The following is a 25,564-nucleotide window of genomic DNA, read 5'->3' on the forward strand; positions in this document are numbered from 1 at the left end:
TTGAGGCTTTTTTTTTTTTTAACCGAACAACCATCACCCTGCTGCTAAGCGATCCCGCGCCACAACCCGAATCGGGTACTCCGTTCCCGCTGCCCCGGTTTACACTGCGGGTCCACGCACCGCCTGCAAAAGCAGAGCAAAGCCGGGAAACTCTCCGATATCTCGTGCACCGACTCCCCCTCACTCAGGTGCCCTCTGAGCCTCTCGCAACTCACAAACGCCTCCTGCCATGCCCAGAAGTTACAGGGCCCCTTGGAAGCAGCCGGGGAAATAGGCGGGCAGGATCTCAGACCTCCCCGGAGGGAACCAGAGTTGCTCTCGGGATAGGGTGGGGCGAGCCCCCAGCCGGCGCGAAGGAGGGAGAAGAGAGAGAGACCGCCGGGTACTTGCCCAGGTGGGGACGAGGAGGCTGGCCGGGCGCTCAAGCGGTGCTGGAGGTGGCTGCTTCCCCGCCACGTTCATTTCCTCCCATACAGCTGGATTATTCCTCTCTGAACGGCGAGCGCAGCAGGGCTTGGACCAAGCATTGACTCCCGCCCCGCCCCCGCCAGCCGCGTCCCAGCTCTCAGGCAGGCGGTGGCGGCGGCTCCCGGCGCAGGAGGAGAAGCCGGGCTGAGAGCGGGGCTCGCACTCGGGCCGCGCAGCCCGGCTGGCCTGGGCGGTGTTCGCCCCTCGCCTCGGACGGGGCGTCCCGCGCGCCCCCTCACTCCGCTCCTCTGCAGGCGCCGCTGCTCCCTGTCCTCTGCGGCCAGGTAGGAGCGGCGCGGCGGGCTCAGGGCGCGCTGCTGCGCTCCCACGCCTGCCCGAACCCCCGCTGGTTATTCCCCTGGCCCCGTGGGGGAGGGGGCTACACACGTGTATGCTTCTAGACTGGGGGGGGGGGGGTGAGGATTTATGTCCCGTGGGGCGCGCCCAGCGCTGTGTGCCCGACGGGCAGGCGTGGGATGCTGCTGCTGGCGGCTTCAGGAGCCGCTTTGAAAAAAGGCTCGCCCGCCTGGGGCTACCTGGGCCGCTGCTTGCCAAGTCCAGCTGCTCGGCAGCCCGCCTAGTGGCAGCCCACGGTATTGCATGGGGCCGTGAGTATTTCTACCTCCTCCACGGCCTGCTTCCCCCCAAGAGTAATTAACAGCAGCTGGGAACAGGCCTCGCGAACGCAGCGATCAGCCCAGACAAGAGTCGCTTTCTTTCCCCATTCTCTTTCTCTGGGTCAGCTGCAGGGTTGTTCTCCTTGGGGTAGGCCTAGCCTGGTCCCTGCCTTCCACAGAGAGGGTCCAACTTTCCCCTTACTCACAGTGAAGGCTACTGACCTATCACGTGGCTGGTATTTGACAACACTGCCTGGGTGTTTTGGGTTTTTTGTTTGTTTTGGTTTTTATTTTTTTATATGGATTTGCCAATTGCCAGAAGAAGAAACTTACTCTGCCAATTGGGTTGGGGGTTTTTTAGGTGTCACTGAAGATTTGTATAATTGTTACAATACACTGGGAGAGCTAATGTTAAAAGTTTCAGGCTAAGTCTACACTGCCATGATTTTGCACAAGAACTCTTTTCGGAAGAGTTCTTGTGCAGAAACTCTTCCAGAAGAGAGCATCTACACTTGCATGTGTCTTTGCACACAATATGTGCTTTCGCGCAAGAGCATCCATGCCAGTGTAGATGCTCTCTTGCTCAAGAAAGCTCTGATGGCCATTTTAACCATAGGGCTTTCTTGCGCAAGAAATTCATATTGCCTGTCTACACTGGCCTCTTGCACAAAAACAGTTGAGCAAGAGGGCTTATTCCTGAGCGGGAGCATCAGAGTTCTTGCATAAGAAGCACTGATTTCATACATTAGAACATCAGTGTTCTTGCGCAAGAACTCACGGCCAGTGTAGACAGGCAGCAAGTTTTTGCACAAAAGCAGCTGCTTTTGCACAAGATCACACCAATGTAGACACAGCCTCAGTGTCCAGCTAGGGATGCTGCAGTGTTCCCACTGCCACAGTTTAAGTAAGAGAATGAAGTTATCAGCTTTACCTATATGTGTCATCTCTCAAGATGCCAGAAGTGGCTGTTGAGGAGAGGGGTTGCCTATTTTTTGGGGTGGGCATGCCTTGTGGGGGGGGGTGATTTTTTTTTCCAAAGTGATAACTTTATACTGGGTCTCTAGAGTGGGGACAAAGTGAGAGAAGACAAGGGGTGCAGACCAGGCAGTCATTGTCAGAAAACTGCAGTGTGTGAGAGAGGGTAAGAAGCCAGGGTATGGGGACAAAAAGGAGGAAGTAGTGGTTTGAGCCAAAGGACAGAGGTACTGGAGACCTGGGGAGTGAAAAAGGTTGAGAAGGAAGAGAACAATAATCAAAGTAAAAGAAATCTGAACTGTTCACTCAGGATGGGGGCAGAGTGGTGGAGGGGAAACAGATGGTGACCAGGAACTTTACTAACCAACCTCAGCAGGAGAGGATTAAATTAAGAGTAACTCACACACCTTCTGAGTGTAGTGTTCTGTCCCACCTCACGGCCCTGAGAAGACTGAGTCTAATCTACAACCTCAGCAAATAGGCAGGTGGATTTTAACTCATGCAGTAATGGCTCATGCATTTAGCTACCATAGGCCCAGGTTTGATCCCACCTATCAGTGACTGGGATACGTTGCTAAGCAAAACAGCTTCCCCTTTTCTTTCTTAGCCCCCAACCCATTAATTTAAAAGGGTAGCTTTGTTGACAAGAATATCTTTATTTTCCAAAGCAGTGCAGTGAGGTGATTAAGTTTCTTGGAAGACCATTGTAAAATCTCTTCTGAAATAAGTGCTGCACCTGCTATAGAGTCACTTCATCGCTCTTGCTGTGCTTCATCCAAATTGGTCTAGCAGCCAACCCCACATATCGCCTCAGTTAAAAAAGGCAAAATGTACCAATCATTGTGTGGCAGTGCTCTCCTTAACTATACTTAACTCCTGGCCAGCCACTGCTTCCTGTGCCTCTTGTCCTACAGCCTTCCCTCAGTGTGTGTAGGACACACATAGCTCTTCAGGGAGACTCCCTCTACTAAACATTGCAGGGAATTTTAGCAACAATAAAATAGCCAGTAGATGAGTAACATCGAGGTGGCTCAAGTGCTGGGAAATCTGAGGAGGCCATAAACCTGGGAGTGAGCTGCTGCTTCTTGCCATTTTGAGTGGTCAGTAGGCTCTGTTGAAGGGCCTGGCAATTCCCATGTGCCCAGTTGGTGAGCATGTTCCAGTGTGTGGTATAGTGAGGTGTTTGTGATACACAGGAAAGAGTTTGGTTGTACTATGAAGGAGGATACTGCACACAAAAGTGAAGCTCTTCTGGGGGTCTTAGTAGATGCAGAAATATCAAGCATGGGGACCTATAATAAACTTTTCTGCAACTTTTTATCTGTAAATGGAGGCACACATATATTTCCCTTTGGGTCTCCTGAGTCAATGACATGCTTGGGTCCCTGCTATACCTAAAGTATCATTACTTTTCTCTTCATATTTCATTATTCCATATTTTGTGTAAGTAATGGGTTAACTGAGAAGTAAAAGATGGAAATGCCAATAAATTGTAAATAGAAAGATAAAGGTCATATTAAATTACATTATAATATAAGGTGGTGAAATGGAAAATGTCTTAAGGAGATAAGTAGAATATGTAGTAGTTAATTTTCCAAATGTTTCCATTTGTCTATACCATTTATTTTTTAATTAAAATGTCTTAGTCAATTGGCCAGACTAAATAAACCACCTACTCAAAAACAGTATATGTTTTCCTGGGACTCTTATCTTCCTAAACACGTTATTTTAATTAAATTATTTATACAGTTCAGTGAAAATTGCATAACATTTTTGAATAGCTAAGAAGCAGATGACATTTACTATGTTCAGATCTGATGGATAAATTTCACAAAATTATATTTTACTGTATTGCTGTGCTGACAATAGGTGGATATATTTGATGTTGGGGGAAAATTGGAAGAAACAAAATAATTATGTAAGAGAAATTTGAAGTAAGCAAATTTGCCATGTTTAAGAGTTTATAACACTCCCAAAGTAATATGTAGGTCTGCAAACTTAGTTTGAATTCATGGAGCTATTTATTTTTAAAGGATGATCAATTTTAAGAACTTCTAGCTAAAGGAAACATGTGCTATATATTTAAGATAGAACATTCATACCCTGCCTGAGGTTGCCACTCATCTGGTTTTTACTGAGAGAGTTTAGATTTTTATTTCTGTGTCTGGGTGCATTTTCGGGTTGCAAGGTGCTTGATTTCTGGGATGGGGAAAGATACTGGGTCATTAACTACACAAGCCAGGCCTACCTCTTATCTGTAGGCAGGCTCATTGAGATGACCCAGCAAGTGATGTAGAAAAAGGTTGAAGAGGAGTGAGTGATGTGCGTGGGGCTTTGGAGAAAAAATATTAAGCAGGAGATGGGATTTGGGGAAGAAGCAGAGCAGGTACTGGGCCTCAGTCGTCCAGTTATCAGCAATTACATGTGTAACAAACCCTGTCCTCAACCCCCTCTGAAATTTAGGCTCATAGAAGTCAGGGTAAAATCCTGTTCCTTTTTTTGGTTTGTTTGTTTTCATTAGATCTTTTCTCTCTTCCTAGTTCTGCTTTCTTTTTTCTGTTCTTTTTTTTATCTCACTGTGGTCCAGATCCTGCAAAGTTACCTTTTTTTTTTTTTGTTTATTTGACACTTCTGAAGTATATGATGATTTAAAATATTGAAACTGAGTGTAGTGTTATATTGATATTTTAGAGTTGCCAATATGAGATTTTTTTTCAGGCATCCCATTATATTAGTTATTTCTTAAAGCCCCGGCTTCTGGAGTCAGGTGAGTACCTGAGTCTAATCTTTCATTTAGATAAAATAAAAACAAATGTATAGGCCTCATGGTTATATAATAAAGCTTAAGAATATGGACTTACAATGCTCAAAAATCAGAAAGCAAATAAAAAGAATTTTTAAAATCTCATTTTTGAATGCTTGAGGATGGATATTAAACTTTTTATTCTAACAGTATCTTCACTGAAAATGAATCCGGAAATAATTTTAGAAGTGTAGTTCTGAACAAAATCTGTATTCATGGAAACAGAAATGGATGTTTGATTAAAAAGTGTGTTGCGTTGCAGGTCTGTCTATATTCTCTATCATCCCAAGCCCCTTTCACACAAATACACATGTACATTGCACTGGCAGAACAGATTCTGAACCTCTCCCACTATAATTATACAAAATTATATAAAATGTATTTACTTAGGCACATAGATTCCAAGGCTAAAGGCTTTTTAGTGAAAAAAAATGTCTGCAAGGCAGTAATTAGATTTTCCAGGAAGCATTGATTGACTTCATTCAGACACTGCTAACATGTATCTATGTTTAAACAAAAACATTCAAGCAGCTCTTGAAATCAGGTTATCTTAGAGTAAATTCAAACTTTAGATGTTGCCAGGCCTGTCTCTCTCCCTCTAGCCACCATGGAGCGGTGGCAAGGCCACAGTGCTGCAGCCCCAATTCCTGAGCACTAGGGAAAGAGGAGGGGAAGGGAGGAAGGAGGCAGGTGGGATGTAGAGTGACATGATGACATCACTCAGTCATCCCACAGGGAAACAAAATTATAGAGAGAGATTATCTGAAATAGTCATCAAAACTCTAAACTTGTGTATGTAATCTAAATGCTTTCTTTAAATGTATACTATATAGTTGAGAGTCTGTGTGTGTGTGTGTGTGTGTGTGTGTGCGTGTGCGCGTACACGTGCACATGCATGCGTTTCCATCCTTCTGTGAATCTGTTTGTTCTAGAACTCTTAAACGTAAGAGCTAGGACCATCAAATTTGGTATGCTGCTTCCTTTTATCACAACTTAAAGCAAGGTCAGGGATTAGTTGTGCCAGGACAATAGGATGGGTATCAAATGGAAAGGGAGGGATATAATAGCAGGAACAGTTATACCCCTAAATGACCACGGGGGGCAGCTAGCTCCTTAGTCCTGAAGAGCAGCCACTGGAGAGCAGCCCAGCCCCACTGTCTCAGGAAGAAGCCAGCAGCCAGCCTGCACAATCCCTTTTCCTGCATGTCCACTGTCCCAGACCAGCCCTGGGGAGAATCTGGTGGGAGGGCTGCACAATCCCTCTCATCTCAGACCAGCCCTAGTAGCAGCTATTAGGCAGGCTGTGCAGCTCCTTGCCTCAGGCCCACCTTGGCGAAAAGCCAGTGGCGGCCCTCACCCGCTGCCCTGAACCACTCCCCCCCACATGCCTTTCAACCCCCAACCCTGACTCCTCCACAGTCCAACGCCCTGCCCTAAGCCCTTCCTCACCCTCACCATACTCCTGGCACCTTCTGCTTCCTACCCTGTGCCCCCATATCTCCAAACCCCTGCCTTGACTTCTGAATCATCCTCAACACCAGGTAGTCGTCTAGTTATTTTTATCATTCTTGTTTACTGCCAAAGTAAATGTTGTTTTGTTTAATCCTATGTTGTTAATGAGAATCAGTGACATATGAGAGCAGGCACATTGTGGATTCCTCTGGGGAATAAAGAAATAGCATCTGAATGGCTTGAACCTCTTATGCACTATGTTATGTTGGGTATGTATGAATAAACACAAAGTAAAAATGAGAGATGTCAGGGAATCTGGATCCTGCCACATTAGTGAGAGTGCTGCTGTTCAGTCATCTATTTATTCCATGTAATCTAGATTCATTGGAGCAGGGAGGGGCAGGTAACATATAGGAAGCTTAAAAGGTGGGCCCTGCAGATCAATTGGTGGGGAGTTGGTGAAGGATACAGACATGTCCTGACTGTTGCTAAGCCCCAAGCTCTGGGAGGCTATGTGGGAAGCTTGCCAGGGCTGCCTGTAGCTGCAAGGGTGACGCTGCTCCAGTCTAAGGGGTGGCTCCAGTGGGGCTGTGGCAGGAGATCTGGGGGGCAAGGGACTTCCCCCTCCAGCACTATTTGAGGTAGGGTGGCCACTTGACCAGTCCAGTGGCCAGCAATGTGGAAAGCCCTGTCCCCAGCTGGTCACTGTACTGCTGATGCAGTTGCCACCAGTGTTCACTCTGTAGTCTGCAGGCCATGCTAGCTGTCCCCAATGGTTACCCTGTAGTATTCCTGTACTCTGATCAGCGTTATGGAAAACAGTCCTATCCCAGGCATTTCCTTGACCCAACCCTGATGTTGCTTTAATGTAGGATAAGAAGAAACTGCTTACCAAATTTGGTGGTTTTAGTTCTAACCGTTTAGGAGGAGTTCTTGAACAAATAGACTCACAGACATACTTACAGACAAATGCACAAACTCTAAAATATACATAAAGATAAACCATAGTATGTATTAATCATATAGGAACATGTTCATGTTAACTACACTATAGCATTTGGACTAAGAATATTTTTGCAGTATTTAAAAAAATAATTCACAATGTGAGGTTCTCACTTTTCAGCATAGCTATACTCTCCACTCACCTGGTATTAGTTTCTTGGCAGATTCTGTTAGGCTTTGGTTTAGATATGGTCCCTTAAAAATACCTTACAGACATCTTAAATGGGGGGGCTGGCTTATACAAGTTTGAACAAGATTTCAACTCAACCCAAAAGGTTTCACACTTTTTGTTTCTGTATACTTCAGCAGTCTAGAAACATAAATAGGCTGAATTTATCTCCAGTGATAACCCTGAATCTTTTCTAATGGGTGGGTGGGATCCCTTGTGGTCATAAAAGGCTGAACAATTTGGGTATCCTTAGGCACCAAATTATTCAGGTAAATTCCTGTTAAAGCTTTGGAGCCCATTTGTTTTGGCCAATATAAAGGGGGCAGTAAGAGAGGATCAGGGACTTGGCTGGTGCCTCCTTGTGGCAGATGTTCAGTGCAGGTACTCCATAGGAAAGGTATACAGTGTCCAGATAAATGGCTTGGGAAAGGACTTAAATGAGGTTTGTGTTAAAGAAACAAATGCAGACTGATTGGGGACTCCTATCATTGGCAAATCAGTGAGGCAACCCCCATTTTTATAGCCCATCTTCACTCTCCTATGAGGGGACTGGATGGCATGGTTCTAGCAATGGATTTGCTGGTGGGTCCTAGATAGGAAAAGAGGAGGAGCTGGTTGAAGCCCTCTGTGTATGGTAAGATCCTGGAAGTGCATTTGCTGGAGGGGCTTGGATGGACATAACGTTTGAAGGTGTTTACCTTTATAACAAAGCCCAACATTAGAAATAAAAAATAGTTTCAAATTTAACTGTTTCATTTAGACAATGAAAAACAGTATGTTTTAATTTTTTCAGAATGGTATTTTAAATTTGGCCTATACAGTTCTATGCAAAATGTTTTGGTTGCTCTGAATATGCATTTTTTTGGCAAAAAAAAAAAATAGTCTGCTGCCACTGAGTGTTCTCTGGGGTTCCCTGCCTGGCCCTGCTCCTGCCAGAGGGTCCCTTGCTGGGACTGTCCAGCCACCCTAGCCCCACTGCCACTGAGGATTCCCCGGGTTCCCTGGCTGGAGATCCCTGGTCACCTAGCCCTGCTCCACTGGAACTTCCCTAGGTTCTTGGTCCAGGATCAGTCCTGCTCCTGCCAGCGGTTCCCCAGCCTGGTATCACCCAGCCTCTGCCTGGCCCAGCTCCTGCCAGGGGTTCGCTGACTGGGGAACAGGCTCAGTATTCGCCACTTGGCCCTGCTGATGTTGGAGGTTCCCTGGCCAGAGCAGGCTTCCCTCCCCGCCCCCCCAAACCCTGCTGATGCTAGAGGGTTTCTCTAGCCCAGGGTTACTCAACTTTAGAAGTCCCAGGGGCCACAATGATACTCACAGCACATGCCGAGGGCCACAACTTAAGTGTGGTTGAATATACATGCAAATATATATGCAAATAGCTTCTTTCACACTGACGAGCATGAATACAAAGACGCAAGACTACACAACACACAGGCCCCATTTAAGTCAGTTCTGTTGATATTAATAACATGCAATATTTACCCGATTTCCACAGCACTTTTAATGAGCAATGACAGCTCAGGAATTTAACTACTACAACACATATCAACAGAAGACCATTATATTGACTCGCCATTGTGGAGCATGTTTTCAGTGGAGGCCATGTTCAAAGGATCCCACCCGCAGGCCATATGTTGATCCCTGCATAAACCCAAACCGAACTGCGGGCCACAAAGAAACAGGCTGTGGGCTGCATGTTGAGTAGCCCTGCTCTAGCCTGTCTGGGGCTCTGCAGTCACTGCCTGGTCCAGCCAAAGCTGGGCCAGATAGGGCTTCCCAGCCCTGCATTCTCCTGGATCGCTCCTGCTCCTGGCTTCCCAAACTCTTTGGTCCAGCAGTATCCATGGCACTGCCAGACCACGAATGTCACCAGACCCGAGAGTCCCAGATTTGGGGGTTTTAACCAATACAATTAAGGGTTAAATTCATTGCCTGACTTGTTCAAACAGCTAAACTAGTACATTGAAACTATTTGAACAAATTGTCAGTTCTCTTTGACATCACAGTGGTCTAAACTTCATTTTAAGCAAGAATACTTGGTTAAAAATAGTAGAAGTGGACAATTTGCAGAAAGGAACAATTTTATTGCCTCTTTTTATTGCCTGCAAAATGCCAGGAGAGTATATATTTAATGGTAACCCATGTAAAATAGAATAGGAAATAAAAGAAAATGTTCATAGCATCTATAATAGCCCCATTTCACTCATCTTTCTAGAGAACTCAGAACTTTCAATCTGATTTGGCACCAAAAAATAAAATGCCCTTTTTTAAGGCTAAAGTTGAGACAAGTATGTGTATTCAGATATAGGGAGAAACTAGACTTGTTTAGAATATTCATTTCAAATGATTCATCGAATTAAATTTGGCACCTTGTATTTGCAAATCATTTTTAACTAATCACAGAATGAGATTTACAGACTTTGGAATAAGCGACCCATTATTTCAAAATTATTTTGAAATAACAGAATGGCTGTGTATACGCTCACATAGTTATTTCCAAATAACGTCCGTTATTCCGAAATAACTTTCCTGAATAGCCATACCCTAAGAGGAGAGTATGAATAAATATAAAACTTAAATAGGAAGCTGATTAAAACAACTACTACTTCAACATTAACAATTGGCCTTGTTTAGCTTACACCTTCATTTATCATACTGTTATTTGCTTTTCATATACCAGCACTCTTTCAACTTCTCAGCAGGTAAATGATATAAGTTTAGCCTTAATTTGACTCAGACATGAATCTACCCAATACATTCTCTTTAATTTAGTTATTTAGTGTACTAAAAATATTCAGATAATTTCCTAAGATCCAAATAAATTTCTCTCTCAACAATTTGATAATTTTAAAGTTTGGGATTTTTGGAAGTTTTGCAAATTCTATCTGGCTGCATCAACACTCTTTGGTCAATATGTCTTGATGTACCTAAAGACAATGGAGAAAATCAGCCCTATATCGTGTGACAGTCATCACTGTTCCCATTAATCAGATTAAAGTAATTTAACAAGTATTTAACTTGTGTATGCATGCTATATGTACACCTCTGTTACCACTCACATTGAATTTCACTGTTATTAATATCATTGAGACCAAAATCAGGACCTTAAAACAGTATACTATATGTATGCATTAGTATTTTTTTATCTGCAAATGCCGTGATGATTATTAATGACTTTTTCTCACCTCTTCTTTGGGACTTTGGAAATGTTTCTGAACGAAAGCAAAAGGAAGAACTGTATAACATTTTAGATAATATAATCTTGGGAAGCAAAATACCTGTAACCCTAAAGCAAGTACAAACACAATATAAAGATTCTCCATACATACTGTAAGTGACTAGTGTCATGGATCAGAATCTTCAAAGAAAAGGCATTTATTATTTTCTGTTAAACATCCACAACTCCTGCTGAGGTCCATGGGAGCTATGGTGCTCAACAATTTGAAAATTGAAATTGTCTGAGGTAAATAGGATGAAATTTTAAAAGGACAAATGGAAAGTACTCCACTTAGGAAGGAACAATCAGTTTCACACATACAGAAAAGGAAGTTTTTGTGTCAGATAACGCTGTTTTGACAGTCTGTAAACATTCCTCTGGAAAGTGTCAATTCCTTCAAAATGTTCAACAGAAAACAGACAGCTACCTGGCTTGTTTTCTGTCAGAATCCTGAGTTTCCCACGTAGCATACGTGGTGGTCTTCCCAGCTCTCCATCTGATCAGCTGCTTACCTGGTAGGTGAGTGTGAAGCCTGACTCTCAGCTTCCTGAGCTCCTTGCCTTGAACACCTGGCTTACCATGATCCCCATCTGTGTATACTCAGACTTGGGCAGCTGAAGAGTCTTGGAGCCCATCACCCTGCCTGCTTCCCGTGGCTCTCATTGGCTCCAGTTTGCCATTTGCAGCCAAGGGGAGATGTGAAGCTCTGTGGCCGCAGATCCAGTAAGTAAAGACACCAGAGCGGCCAGTTAGCAGGTTTCTCAAACTGATTTTGCAGACCACTTTGAGAAACACTGTATTAGACATCCATTAAGCAATATATGGTCTGAAAAAAATTAATACAGAAGTGTTAATTATCCTATCTCACAATATAAAACCCAGATCACCCAACTGAATTAATAAGCAGCATGTTTAATACAAACAAGAAGTACTTTTTCACATAATGCATGTAACACCCTTTTTCCTCCCTAGGTTACTCGGGAACAGGCAGTGCTTACTTGTGTGCCTGGACGGCTAATGATTTTAACATTAAAAGAGATCCTGAATATCCCAGTGGTGATGTTGGATAGTGGGAATCCCCTGTGCACCATCTTGCTGCAGTCCCTTGCTTCTAAAGGAATATACAATGGCTGGTCCCTGTACACACTTAATGATGTGCCTTGGGAACCTCCAGGAATAAACTTATTCTAGTAATAATCTGGATCTAACTCCAAAACAACAATTATAAATAATATACATCTAATTGACTAAATTAGAATTAACACACCTTTATTTAACAATTTAAAGAAACAGGGTTTAACAGGCTATAATTAAATAAAATAAATTAACAGAATACACATAAATAAAGGAAACACTTATCTAACTGGCATTTACTCCACCAACATTTATCCCACCCCAGAGTGTGTACTCCTTTGGATCTCAAGAGTCCCAGATGCTTGCGTAGGCGCGCTTGAAGATCTGCAGCTAGAGTAGAGACAGCACTCTGCAGTGTGTGTGTGTGTGTGTGTGTGTGTGTGTGTGTGTGTGTGTAGGCGCGCTTGAAGATCTGCAGCTAGAGTAGAGACAGCACTCTGCAGTGTGTGTGTGTGTGTGTGTGTGTGTGTGTGTGTGTGTGTGTGTGTGTGTGTGTGTGTGTGTGTGTGTGTGTGTGTCAGTCAGTCCAGACAGGCAACAAGCTGCAAAATCCTTCCGACACTGGAGCAGGCCCTACCAAATCAGAGCCCCCCCCCTCCCCCTCAGAGTCAGTCTGTCTTCTATGCTCTGTCCCAGGCTGCACTATCCCAAACAGCCACAGTTATTTACAGTTACTTCTGTGCAGGCCCTTCTCAGCCATACACACAGCCTGAATCTCTCCCTTCCAGGGGCAATCACCAACAGCACTTGAAGCAGCCTGCTAGATCAAAGCCCCATCAGGCTCTCAGCGGCAGACTCTAGCTTCCAGAAGCAGCTCCTGGACTGGAAAGAGCTCCCCACCAGCAGTCTGGTTCCTCTCTCCAAATTGGAGTCCAAAAAGAGAGCACAGTATCCCTCCTTTTTTCCAAAGCATCATGGGAGTTGTAATCTCTAGGGCTAGATTGCAGCACAAAAGATCCTCCCAGTAAAAGTAAGAGGCTCCTATAGCAAAGGGAGCCTACATGCATAATTAGCATGTGGAAATCATTGTCATAGAAAGTTGTGATGATTGAAAGTACAACTTGGTTTAAAAAAACACTGTATAAGTTCATGAAGGATAGGCCCATCAATAGCCCTTAGCCAAGAAGGTCAATGATGCAGCCCCACGTTCAGACTGACCTGAAGTCTGACAGCTGGTATCCATGCCAGAAGACAGCAATGGATCATTTCAACTGCCTTTTCTGTTTACTTCCCCAGAAGCTCTGGTAGGCTATGTCTACACTGGACACTTATTTTGAAATAACAGAGTGCACGTCTAAACAGCAAGCATGTTATTTCAAAATAATGGCTTTTTACTCCAAGTTCAGTAACCCTCAAACTCATTACTTCATGAGGAGTAAAGGAAGTTGAAGGAAAAGTATTCTTCTTTCAACTTCTTGCTGTGTAGATAATGCCACAAGTCGAGTTAAGGTACTTTGACTTCAGCTATGCAATAAATGTAGCTGAAGTTGCATGTCTTAACTCGATTTTAGCCCGCAGTATAGACATACCCATACTGACTATGGTCTAAGAGAGAATACTAGGCTATATAGGCCATTAGTCTGATCCAGTATGGCAGTTCGTATGTTACTCAATGAAAAATTGAGGTACAGCATAACTGATTATTTTTAGAGCACTCTGAATAAAAAAAAGGAAAAACAAAGTATTTTTCAAATTGTAATGAAAAAAAATCTCTTTATAAACAAATTTATCCCAGTCAGATTTATTTCCTACTCATCTGATATATTTGTAGGGGTAGTTTGTTTTTTTCAAACTCCAAATGATCAAATACATAGTAACTAATATTAAAGAGTCCAAAATTTCCTGGTTTCAATGAACATTTTAGTTAAAGCTGGTTTACAAGATTTTACATTGCCTAAGTTACAGCTTCATTGAAACTCATGAACTTCAAAGGAAAACAACTAAAATCATTAAAGTTTCACGTGTTCTCGAGCTAATTTGGATCTGCTCTCCCTTTTCAAATAATCCTTTTTATCCTTTTGTGATTTGAGAGGGATAAAGAACCAGTGGCCTGAAGCCACTTCCTCTTCTTCAGTCTTTTTTGGGAAATTCTGGTATCTTCCTGCCACCTTCTGCAATTTTCAGAGGCCAGCAAGGTCAGACTGTAAATCCAACTTTCACATGGTTTATCTTCCAGAGTCAAACTGCTATGGATTCAGGTCAAGTTTTTAAAAATGGTCACTATCCTTGCATGCCCCCGTTTTGCATGCAAATGCAAAGTAACACATATTGGAAAATATAATCCCAGCTATGCATATAAAATGATGTGGTCTAAAGCAGCTTTTCCCACTCAAGAAAGATTGTGGAGTCATTGTGGATAGTTTTCTGAAAACATCTTCTCAAAGTGTAGATGCAGTCAAAAAGCAAATGCAATATTGGGAATCATTAAGAAAGAGAGATATAATGAGACAGAAAATATCTTATTAACTATTTATAAAGCCATGTTACACCCACATCTTGCATACTATGTGCAGGCATTGGAATTGGAAAAGGCTCAGAAAAGGGCAACAAAATGATTAGGGATGTGGAATGGCTGCCATATAAGGAAAGATTAATAACACTGGGACTTTTCAACTTGAAATAGAGATGCTTAAGGGGGTTAATATGATAGAGGTCTATACAGTCAAGACTGGTGTGGAGAAAATAGATAACGCAAAACTAGGGATCACCAAATGAAATTCATAGGCAGCAGGTTTAAAACAAACAAAAGGAAGTGTTTCTTCACACAATTCATAGTCAACCTGTGAAATTCCCTGCCAGGAGATGTTGTGAAGGCCAAGACTACAATGAGGTTCTAAAAAGAACTAGATAAATTCATAAAAAATAGGCTCATCAATGGCTATTTGCCAGAATGGGAAGGGATGGTGTCTGTAGCCTCTGTTTGTTAGTGCTGAAAATGGGCAACAGGGCTTAGATCAATTGATGATTAAGTGTTCTGTTCATTCCCTCTAGTGCATCTGGCATTGCTCTCTGTTGAAACACAGGATGCTAGTCTAGATGGATCTTTGCTCTGACCCAGCATGGCCATTCTCAGGTATGTGTGCAATACCGAGTGTATTAATTTGTGCTTGATTGCATATAATTTTTTGTACATGTGAGCTGGGTAATCTCTTATCTGTCTACCTGATTTGTGTAATCCTGAAATTCTGATATATATAGATACCCAAAATTGCATGTTAAAATCTTGAGAGCTCAATAGGGATACACAATGTAGAGACAATGGAAAGGCTGCTTCTTAAGGAATGCATTATAAGTTTTTTGCACATGATGTTATAAATGTATTTGGTATTGCTGGTAATTCTCCACACACCCTTCCCCCATGCTATTTTTATGAAACCTGTACGTGCTTGAACAAACAGAAAATTGTGCTCCGCAAAAAAGGTATTCTAATACTTTCTACTTAAAGAGAACATTAGAACTAGCCAAGAACAATAATTGTAGGTCTCTTCTACAGGAGGGGAGGCATAATCTAGCCTTCACAATCAATTTAATATTACCTCCTTTGGTGGAGATAGAATGATTAATCTTTTACCAGAAGTAATCATCCAAACTAAAAATTCACCCTGTGTTTCTCCACTCACTATCTGCTCCTCAGTATCACAAAAATATCATTTTTGTGTGAGAAGATTTACAAGAAGTTTATTTTCCCCAGTGGTACTCAGAGATTCGACTAACCACATCATTTCTGCTACTATCTAAGTAAGGGTTCCCCAATGTACCCTAAACAAATTGCAAAGTCCAAGCCCCTTCATTTTCACATGTCTCCAAATACAGGCAGTCCCCGGGTTACATGAATCCAACTTACATCTGATCCCTACTTACAAACGGGGTGAGTCAACCCCGCACTAGCTGCTTCCCCCCAGCAGACCAGGGAGACGTGAAGCTAGCGCCCCCCCCCCACCCACTCCAGCAGACCAGGGAGACGCGGAGCGGCTTTTCTCAACAGACACCTCAGCTTGAGAATAAAGGACTGAGGGAAGTGAGGTGTGGGAGAATAAAACTGAGCTCTGGAGAAATGTTTGGCTAGAGTTTCCCCTACAATATGTACCAGTTCCAACTTACATACAAATTCATCTTAAGAACAAACCTACAGTCCCTATCTTGTACGTAACCCAGGGACTGCCTGTACAGCAATACAGGCAGTCCCCGACTTACGCGGATCCGAATTACGTCGGATCCGCACTTACGAACGGGGCTTTCTCGCCCCGGAGGTCGAGGTGGCGGATTGCTGCCTGCGAGCTCCGGGGTGAGAAAGCCCCGTTCGTAAGCTGTTCCCAGTGCCCCTGGTCTGCTGGAGACCGTCTCCAGCAGACCAGGGGCACCGGGACTGAAGCCGCAGCAGCGGCGGGTTCCCGCGCTTCTGAGGCTTTGCCAGAGCCGCTGCTGCGGCTTCAGTCCCGGTGTCCCTGGTCTGCTGGAGACGGTTCCCAGCAGACCACAGGCACCGGGAGTGAAGCCGCAGCAGCGGCGGGTTCCCGCGCTTCTGAGGCTTTGCTCTGGCAAAGCCTCAGAAGCGCGGGAACCCGCCGCTGCTGCGGCTTCAGTCCCGGTGCCCCTGGTCTGCTGGAGACGGTCCTCAGCAGACCAGGGGCACCGGGACTGAAGCCGCAGCCGCGGCGGGGTCCCGCGCCTCTGAGACTTTGCCAGAGCAAAGCCTCAGAGGCGCGGCACCCCGCTGCCGCTGCGGCTCTGCTCCCCGTGTCCCTGGTCTGCTGGGGGGGGGGAGGTGCAGCTAGTGTGCCCCCCCCCAGCAGACCAGGCTTTTGTTGTGGACCCTGGGGCAGAGCATCTGGGGCGCTGCCGATTGGTCCTGCAGCGCCGCTCTGGGCACTACTGGACCAACCCGGCAGCACCCCAGCTGCTCTGCCCCAGGTCCTGATTCAGCCGCTGCTGGTCAGTTTCAGCAGTGGCTGAATCAGGACGCATGGGGCAGAGCAGCTGGGGTGCTGCTGGGTTGCTCCAGTAGTGCCAAGGAGCGAGGAGCGGTGCTACTGGAGCAACCCAGCAGCACCCCAGCTGCTCTGCCCCAGGCGTCCCCAAGTCAGCCGCTGCTGAAACTAACCAGCGCTGACTACAGGAAGCCCGAGGCAGAGTTGCTCTTCCCCAGGCTTCCTGGAATCAGCCGCTGATCAGTTTCAGCAGCAGCTGACTTGGGGACGCTTGGGGTTCTTAAGTTGAATCTGTATGTAAGTCAGAACTGGCGGTCAGTTTCAGCAACGGCTGAATCTGGACGCCAGTTCCGACTTACATACAGATTCAACTTAAGAACAAACCTACTGTCCCTATCTTGTACGTAACCCGGGGACTGCCTGTATGTTTAACCACTAGATTTGCTGGAAGCCAGTCAGGTTCAAAAACATTTAAACAAAATCCCACTGATTTGAAAATTGCATCCTACCTCCCAAATCAGAGGACTTTCATAAGTTTTCAGATTTTGTAATGTAACTTTCACACAGCTCTATCTCAATTTTTCACTCCAGGGAGCCACTGTGATTGCTATAGTTAAGATTGCACTTATGTCTCAAAGAAAATTCTCAGCTTTCACTTGCCCTTAACATTCAAAAACTTGCCCCTTTCAGGGAAAAAAAATTAAGGCGTGATCATTTTCTAAGTATTTGTTGTTATTTTCTGAAAAATGTAAACAGAAATGTGTAAAGTTCTTGGATTACTGTAAGAGAAAAATGAAAAATGCTTTCTTTATTTCAAAATCTACTATATACTGATTGTCTGCGAAAGAGTGAGTCTGTCAGCCTGTCCATCTGTTTGTTCAAAAACACCTCCTAAATGGCACGAGCTAGGACCACCACATTTGATATGTAGGGGTACATCTACACTTGCTCCCTAGTTCGAGGTAGAGATGCAAAAGTAGGTGACCAAAACCGCTAATGAAGCGGGGATTCAAATATGATCTCGCCGATGTGTTACTCTGCTCAACAGCTGATTAGAACCAGGAAGTGTGTGCTGGGACATCTTAGTTTGAACTAAACCCCTTCGTTCGAACTAACATTACTCCTCATTTTTTAAATCCCTGCTTTATTAGCGGTTTCGGTAGCCTACATTTGCATCCCTAGCTCGAACTAGGGAGCAAGTGTAGATATATCCTAGCTTTCTCTTATATTTTAAAGCAAGGTAAGAGTTTGATTGGGGCAGGACAATGGCGCATGCCTGAAATGGGATTGTTTTTCATAACACAGAAAGGGGAGGGGTACTAGCAGGGACATTTCTAATATGTAATGACCACAGGGGGGCAGCCAGGGACCAGAAATGGGGACTACGCACAGTTGCACTGGCTCCTGCATCCCCTATATTCCCATCCTCATGCCTCATGCCTTTGGTTTCCCTTGAGTTTATGTCAATATTGCACTTCATGTTTGCTTTGAGGGTGACTTTGTAGCACTATATCTATCTATCTATCTATATAGATAGATATATATAAATATATGTGTGTGTGTGTGTGTGTGTGTGTGAACTTATTTGTGAGAACATGAACTGCTTTGGGAATTGACTTTACTGGCATTCAAGAACATGAGCAGCCCCATTGAGTTGGTAGCAGACGATCACAGCTTCATGCATTTTGTCTTAGCACAAAGCACTGACATTTGTTTGTAGGTCAGCTCACTTGATTCAGAAGATTTTATAGAGGCACTGTTGATCATGATTATTCAAGAACCTTGAGGAGTCTAAGGCACGTGACTTGGGTTTTGGCACTGTCCAAGAGAGCAGGGATAATAATGACCTGGTACAAGAGAAGCTTTGTTCATTTCTTGATGTCATGCTATTTGAAGACACATTTTCTCAAGCATCTAAAACAGCACTGGTTCATTGAAAGTGAAGTGTCAGTTTTCTGTCACTAAAGGAAGTTTTCTGTCACTGCAATAAAGGAAGTGTTTGATGTTCTCTAAGGTTTCTTTATTGATCTGAATTATAGAGCAGAATTCTGATGATTTTGAGCCTATTGATGGAGTACTTTAACTTTCTTGGTGCTGCATGTGAGCCCAAGTTGGTTGCACACTTCAGAGAAACTGACTATTTTTTAATAATTTTCTTTTGAGTGAGCACACAGGACACAGTGGTCCATATATTAGAGTTCAATGACAGATTTAGTGATAGTCTTTGTCTAGGATCAGAGGCAACTGAGGTTAAAGAACTTGTCATCCATTCCGTATTGGTTGTCAAATCCAGAGGGGAGCTTGTAAGCAATGAGAAGGTGGATGACAGGATGGGAGATATACAAAAGGCATAGAAATTTAAGGAGAATTCACCACAGAGCTGCATGATTGATGGAGTCAAATGCTTTCATGAGGCTGATGAAGGCCATTTGCACAGGCTGATGTTGCTCACAGTACTTTTTTTGAAGTTGGCACATAATGAAGATCATGTTGGTTGTACCTTGATGTCAGCCGATGGTCAGGGCAGTGCGTGTGTGTGTGTTATATACCCGAGTCTTCAACTGCTGGGACAAAAGGTCCTGTCACAGTGGCAGCCTTAGGGAAGACTGATGGGTGCCCCGAAAAGTTTAACGTCCATGTCTTTGACCGCTAGGACCGGGTCCCTCCATGGCGGGCAGATGCCCCAATGTTTAACATCCGTGTTTTTAACGACTAGGACCGGGGTCCCATCACGGCGGGTAGCCAACAGGCTGACAGACGCCCCAGAGTTTACAGGGAGAGCTTATTACACCTCAGATTTTGACTGCTAGGATACATGATCCCTTCGCAGCGGGCAGCTTAGGGAAGGCTGAGAGATGCCCCTACGGATCTGTCCCCTGGAAGTGACATGATCCAAATGCTCAGCTCTGCCTGTATCTGTCCCTTATGACTGGTTGGAGTTCTTTTAAATTGTGCTTGGTTTTGTTACAGCAACTGAAGGAGTCAGATTAAAACTTAACCAGTTACAGGTTTAATAAAAAGGCTTATAAAGCATGTGGTTACAATGGCTATTGCTCTACTTCTTAACTGCTAGCAAATACAGATCTTAAAATGGTTACAAAGGAAAAGGAAGATAGGAAATAACGATACCAAGTGACAGCTTAATCTTTAAAGAGCTCTAATACTATGTATATACTTAAACAAAGGACACATACATGTACAATTTGTACTCCCTTCTGTGCCTCTCAACTCCAGCGTGTCAGGCCAGGGTTGGTCCCTCAATTCCTCGGAAAGGCGAATACGAGGTTCCCTGTGGAACCTCAGGAGGTCAAACACCTAACCCGGCCAGCAGGTAGATGGCAGATCGACGCTCAGAATGAGTGTGCTGCTGGACCCATCTTTATTCCCATAGGGGCCCATATCCTCTTTCTTATCTAAGATGCCAAATTGTACTGGTCCGTCTTTGTGGCGCCAGTTCTTACAAGGGAGTTTCAAATAATTTACACTTGTAAGAGAGAGAGAACTAAATTAGGAGTACCGGACATTCTTTGCTTGGTGGGAGATTTCTCCTCCTCCCCCCCCCCCCCCCCCAGGTGAGTGTGTGATTGCATCAATATGGGTTTCAGTCAAGGGCACTCCTTGGCAGCCTCTTGGTCAGCGATTAGTTCGACCACCCTCTTATCTCTGCTTACAGTTGTCCAGGGTCACTTGTGAGCTAGCATATCTGGGCCTCCTGTCAAGGCTTCAAAGACTATGCTGATTTTACTGCTCTGTGTGCCCTGTATACTTCCAGGCAAGCAAAGATGGATGTCACAGGGGGGTTCATTTCTGGCTATACTTGAGATGTTATTAATCCATGCTGTGATTCTGGGATGATTACCTCGACCAAGGGGATCAGCTAATTGAGAATAGGACCAGATGCCTTCTTGTACTTCAACTGTTTCATGGGTTTCTTTACTGTGATGAATGTTGGTGGGGTTCTGAGGTCACGTTGAGAGACTAAGCCAAAACTACTGTGATCTACATTGGAATCATGATTCATAATGATTCTGAAGTATTCCTTCTGTTGTGTATTGATCATTTCATTGTCCCTGAGAGGTTTATCTCCACCACTGGATCATAGGAATATTAACCTGTGGGTTTTGCTTTCATAGAGGGCTCTGAAAGTGTTGAAGAATCCATGCATATCATGGATGTCAGTGAGTTGGTAGATCTCATTCACTTTGTTCTTCCATCACTTGCTCTTCATTTCTTGGCTTTTCCTTTAAACCTCAGCTTTGAGTTGATTGTGGATGCATTGCTTCTGCTTGGAACTAATATCATTTTGCCAAGCCCAGAAGAGTTTATACTTACAGTCAATTAGATCATAGATTTACTGATCATTCTTATCAAGCCAGTCTTGGTGCTTCCTAGTTGAGAAACCCAGTGTTCCTTTGCTAACAACACAGATGGTTGATTTGAGTGCTTTTCAGCAATATTTAAGGCTCTCTAACTTGGTTTTATATTCATTCATTTCACAGTGAAACACTGCTGAAAACAGTCACATTTAGCGGGGCCTTTCAAACTCACAATGTTGATCTTACATCTGGCTGATTTCTTCTGTATTTTTTCATTTTGGTGAAAGTTTGATGGAAGTGATGGAGTTGATAACAATGGTTTGTTTAACAAGGATTGGTACCAGTCATCATTTTAGACATGTAAATATCTTCATGACAGTGAGCACAGAGAATGACGTAGTCATTCAGGTGTCAATGTTTATATCATGGGTGTTCCCACAATACCTTGTATTTGTTATTTAGGCAGCACAAGGTGTTTGTTATAATTAGGTCATGTTCTGCACATTTGGTTAGAAGAATTCCATTGGTCTTGCTCAGTCATTCCTTTCCAATTGTGCAGTTCCAAAGTTCTGAGTTATGTCAACTCTAGCATTAAGTATATGAGCTTGAGTTTCCAGTCACCATTGTCTTGCTCCCATTGCCACCAATCACCACAAGACTACGGAAGATTCCTGTGCATGATTTTTTTTACAAGGGGACACAGCTGCACACGACTGCCACATGGTGTTTGCCAGGTTGAGGAACATACTCCAATGGCAGGCAAACAAGATGGTTGGAGACTTTCATTGGAGGGTTGCAGCCCTAATCTGCCTTCACAGCTATTGAGGACATGGAGAAGGGGCTTGGATTTGGAAGCTCATCTTTGACTTTGCTGCCTTGAATCACCCTGCTAGGAGTTCAAGATTCCCAACGGTATGGCTCTGAGGATCTTGGGGACATTTAAGCCACTCCATCACATCTAGATTATGATCCATTGGAGGAGATTTAGTGCCATACCTGCCAGACAACAATATCTCCAGTTGTAATCTTAGGTTATATTATGTTCCTACTGCCGCCATTGCCCAGGAATGGTTACATCACCCATAGATCTGCCAACTGTAATGGAGCTTCTTGTATACCTTCTTTCCTCCTTTTCATGCTACTTGCACCAGCAGCAGAGAGATGTTGTAATAGAAATGGCTATGGGGGTTCTACAGCACCAGATGAGTCTCCAATAGAAAGAAGATCCTCTAGTGACAAGTTAAAATGGCTTTTCACTGCTAAAGTGTCACAAAGCATGACTAATGTACCAGTGATTCCTTAACCAATAATCGTGGTCCTCTGTCACTTGATAGCAAGTTTTGGGCTTTGGAGGTAAATATGCTGTTACAGAGAGAAATCAGTGATGTGGAGTTTGACTATTTTCTGTGTTTGCACAAATACATCAGTCTTTCAACAGAAAATCTTTTCTTTCAGGAATCTCAGCCAAATGCCTAGTTCCTAGAGGGCAACTCTGTCTACAAAAATTACTTTAGTTTAAAAAATTAAGATATAGGCCAAATCCTTCCTTTTCCTTGGGACCCAAATCCATCTGAAATAATCTGTATTCCAGAACTAACAACAACATATAATTTTTCTGAAGATCAAGCAAGGCTGCAGCTTCTAAAATTATGTATAACAGCACCACCTGGTGAACCTTGCTACAAATTATATTTTAATAGGCAAGGGATTAATTATGTATGGAAACTTTTATTACACTCTGTTTGATTAAATATTTTAATTACATTCACATTTGAGAAATTTTAACATGAAATCAGTGAACATTTCAACTGGTTTTACAATGATCTCTCTTAAAAAGCACTAGTAAAAAGGAACAAAGGAAAGTCGATAATTGCTGTCAAAATGGTGTGATTTTAACCTCATTGGCTGCATTTACTCACAATGAGAGAGGTGTTATGTGAGAGATTATTGCTCTGCATTGTCACATTGGATCAGAGTCAAAACTGATGAGGTTATAATAAAATTTAGAATTCTAAAATACTTTTAAGAAAATAAAAAAATTAGGTGAGATCAGCACTGAGAAGAACCTGCATTTTTTTTTTGTTTTATATGAAATATGAAGCAAGAAAAAGTAAGAAATCCCCAATGACCATGCCAAGAACAGTAGTATGGGAAACAGAATGAATTAGAAAGAAAGATCATTTTTACTACAGATGCAGCTACCACTTTTTCGTGACCAGACTATATTTGTAATCTGGTGAAAGTAAATAGGTATTTAGGTGACCCTTGGGAAAAACTGATGGAAAGGAACATATAAACCGAGGAGGAGGAAGCGTGAACTGTTTAAAAGAGTGTCGAGACACAGAAACTAATCCCTTTCTTTTTATCAGGGTATCACACTGTTTGAGCAATTTTTTAAAACAAACTAATATATCTAAAACAGAAGACTTCAAGGACTTCCCTTTTTTTCTACCCAACAAAGAAACACACTTTCTGGATAGCTTCTACTAACATTTTAAAAAACACAGGTGTTGTTTGTGGATAATTGTACATGTTCAAACAGTTTCCTGAATAATGTTTGTACATTGTAATTTGCGTGTGAAAATGAAAACAAATTAAATCTTCATGAAAAAAATCTACAAGCCCTTCCAGTTCCCATCAGATCCACTTCAAGTATGTTCCTGTGCCTTCTTCGTTCACCTTGTTCTCCCAGTTCACTCACAATCCTGATCCGTTGAACACTTTCGTAAGAGCTTACTTTTGAGCATATGAATAGTTACAGTGAATAATCCAAAAACACAAGTTATGCTTTAGCTAAACACATCCCTGTTCTCAATGCATGGGTACCAGGGCAAAATTAAATTAACTGTGATATACAGTGATCAAACCAGATTATATAATGGTTACTTCTGGCCTTAAAATCTACACTTCACCCATAGCTCAAAATAAACTATGCAATCTTATTTTGAAGATATTTCAAAATAGAGCACTATTCTGAAACATTCCTTATTCCTCGTGGAATGAGTTTTACAAGGATGTTGGAATAGCGAGCCCATTATTTCAAAAGCTTTTTTGAAATAACAGGCTTTTTAAAAAGACATGGAATAGTTATTTCGGGATACCAGAAGTATCCTGAAATAGTGCCACTTTCTAGACACAACCCTAATTTACAATGCAATCACTCAAAGGAGTAATTTAAAGCATATGCATTCACGATTTGAAAGTTTAGGGCCTTGTTCCTTTCTGATATAGTATTTTTCTTGTGCATCTAGCTACACCTGAGCTCTCTCCAAGGGAATAACCTATACTGTATAATTAACATTTTCAGTGGCATTGCTTCCGTTTCCCCATGACAGCTGAAATTCATCTAAAAGATATCTGATTGCTAAGATTCTTTATCTCAATAGAAAGCTAGGTAATGCAACAATTCTGAACATATAAGGTAACATATAAATATAAGATTTCATTCACACTTCTCATTTTTACTAGATTTATGTTAAATCATTATATCATTTCTACAATTCTAAAAACCATGACACATTTTTTAAAAATATATTTAGTGAAACATTATTCTCTAAACTGCTTCCATTCCATTCAGTAGTTTTAGGATCTTCAGAAGATTTCCATTTTTGGAGAATTAACTGTTTTACAATGAGACTTACCCATAACAGAAAATTCCCTATACTCTTTATAATTATTCAAAGTAAATATAAGTCTCCTAGGACAGATAACTCTGTAATCACTGACTTTTGGATGTAGAGTACATGTGTATATATACTTATATTCCACAGGAAGGCATCCTTACTAAAAGGGATTTATAGCCTAAAGAATAGACTGTGACAGAAATGTACCACAGCCTCTCAGATAAATAAGAATCAGCATTAGACTTGATGTCAAACATATTTATTAATTATCTGAGAGGTATTGTAAACACCGAGGAATGTAGTAACTTTACCACTTAGTACAATATAAGAAAGGATCTTTGCTAATACAGATTTGTGTAATGGTGGTTTGCTTCAACCTTAATAAAGTAACTATCTATTTAGCTTAAGCATGGCAATCTGCAAACAAAATCTATGTTGAATAATCAAAATGGGAAAAAACCACTGTATGTATTGGCAGCTTTGTCAGCAGTGGCAGCTTTGTCAGCAGTGATGAAGCAATGTTATAAGTAGACTTCCAGATTGTTCTGTGGTATTTAGGAAAAGGAAAAGTTAGTCTGAGAATAAATCCTTAGGAGAATTCTTAATATTGTCTATGCTGTAAAAATAAAAAAGTGTATGCTATTCCCTCAGAGATAAGAGGTGATAAGAGATAATGTCTCCTCAGGAACCTGCCAAAATAAAGCCAATTTTAACTCAGCCCAGACTTCTGGTTCCAATCTTATAGTCATCAAACCTAATGAGTCTTTCTAAAAAATAGCATATTGATAAAATGCTTCTTTATATTGGAAAAAAATTAAGATGTGTCAAAATCAAGGATATGTAAAATAATGCAAATTGAT

The 25,564-nt window shown here is 42.6% G+C and overlaps 1 long non-coding RNA gene across 1 annotated transcript in view; it reads left to right on the forward strand.

Moving 5' to 3' along the window:
• Positions 1 to 269: 269 nt before the first annotated feature.
• LOC149524638 (uncharacterized) overlaps positions 270 to 25,564 on the forward strand; it is a 58,348-nt gene continuing 33,053 nt past the window's right edge. Inside the window, exons 1-2 of the long non-coding RNA XR_016349129.1 lie at positions 270 to 752; positions 14,829 to 14,910. This is a non-coding gene — a long non-coding RNA (uncharacterized LOC149524638). The remainder of the gene's footprint in view (positions 753 to 14,828; positions 14,911 to 25,564) is intronic.

The sequence above is a fragment of the Pelodiscus sinensis genome, chromosome 3 (genome assembly GCF_052426305.1).
Source record: "Pelodiscus sinensis isolate ZL-2025 chromosome 3, ASM5242630v1, whole genome shotgun sequence".
In the NCBI taxonomy this organism is placed as follows: Eukaryota; Metazoa; Chordata; order Testudines; family Trionychidae; genus Pelodiscus; species Pelodiscus sinensis.